Here is a 1,713-nt window from a genome sequence, read left to right as displayed (position 1 = left end):
CAGCCTCTTTTTTTCCGGTCTTCCCAGTCTACCAAGGACCCTGCCCGCCGCGACCGGGGAGTCTGGGTCCTCCGGAGGACCCGGCCTGTCGTTTTGGACACAGCCTTTATGTTAATGGAGACTTAATGTGGTTCTATTGTGAAAAGCCCGGGGGAAGTAGTTTGTAATGGAATTGGAAATGACTGGTGTGCGAGGTGAGTCATGCTGATAATCTTTATTAAATAACATAAAACAATAAACCCGATCATAAACTTTTCTTAACCCTCCTCCTTCACGACCGGACCAAAATGCGTGACTACTGTCTACAACCAGGAGGAGAAAAGACACAGACAGAGGTACGGTAAAAGAAAAAAGTTAATAAGCAGTGTTTGTACATTTTATTATCAGCTGACCTGTGATGAAAAGAAAAATACCGTCAAATACCATCAAACTGGTGTAAATGTTGAAAATACCGCGACATAATTTTTTGGCCATACCGCCCAGCTCTACCGAACTCATAAAGTTCTTCTTTTTTACTTTGCGATGTCATTAATGAATGGACACTTCCTGGTATGTGGGGCAGGAAACGTAGCCCTATATGGTGTTTTCAGGGTGGCAATTATGCTAATCACCGCTCCTCGAGCACCTGATACACATTCATCAGTTTGAGCTGCTCATTTACGCACTTTTCCTGAAGATAGAAGAGTTTGTTGAATCTGACGTAGCTACGTCAGATTCAACAAACTCTTATATCTTCAGGAAAAGTGTGTAAATGAGCAGCTTAAACTGATGTATTGACAAAAGTAAGGGAAATTTAGGATAAGAATACGAACATGTTCTTGCATGAGGTCCAATCGGTACAGGATGGCGTGTGATAAAGAGGTTTAATGCAGCTGTGTTTCAGGTGTTTTATGATTCACACTGTCACACAGAGAACAGGTCTGTGGTGCGTTTGTGTGCGGACTCAGAGGCAGAAAGTTGACCACGCTCCTCAGTTTGTTCTGTAAACCTTTTCACCTTTATTTTTCTACATTTGGATCAGCTCAGTGTGGAAGCCTGGACATGTCAGTTGCTTTCAAACCACAAACCGCCATCGAAACAATCAACACCCCCCCACCCCCCAGCATCAACGCGACACATCTTCACCACAGCCACTCGCTCAGACGCGACCAACCAGTCGATGGAACCTTCCCTGTCACCCGCGTCGTGTAAACCTCGCTGAAATGTTGTACGGCTTTCAAGAAAAACAAAACTCCTCGCTCCCTGGCTCACAGAACACGTAAAGGAAGCATGACGGATGAAATGATGCTCTGTTGTCTCTCTCACAGTAAGATATGAATGTTCAGAAACTGCAGTTAAAACTTGCAAATAAAAGATAAAAATATGTGGCTACAAATAGAAATGATGATATAGTTTCTATAACTTCAGATATGTCCTCTGAACCCACATTTCAACTCTTTTACTTCGCCTGTTTACGGTTATTCTGTCGATATGTCCACAGGAAAGAGACTTTCCTACAGGTTTTTTGTCCTAAAGCAAATAAATGTGTGACTCATCATATCGAAATGAGGATTAAGTCAAATTTGGTCAAAATGACCAAATCACATTTTTCAGATTCCTGCTTTAAAAGCTACGTTTTGATACCTGGATCATTCTGATATCATAAACTTATCCAGAGATATGACTTCATTTGTCTTGTTGGTTATGATGATACATTAATATTTGGTCTGAATC

This window comes from Austrofundulus limnaeus, unplaced genomic scaffold (genome assembly GCF_001266775.1).
Source record: "Austrofundulus limnaeus strain Quisiro unplaced genomic scaffold, Austrofundulus_limnaeus-1.0 Scaffold308, whole genome shotgun sequence".
In the NCBI taxonomy this organism is placed as follows: domain Eukaryota; kingdom Metazoa; phylum Chordata; class Actinopteri; order Cyprinodontiformes; family Rivulidae; genus Austrofundulus; species Austrofundulus limnaeus.
The sequence above is the reverse complement of the archived record's forward strand: the minus strand, read 5'-3'. Positions refer to the sequence as shown.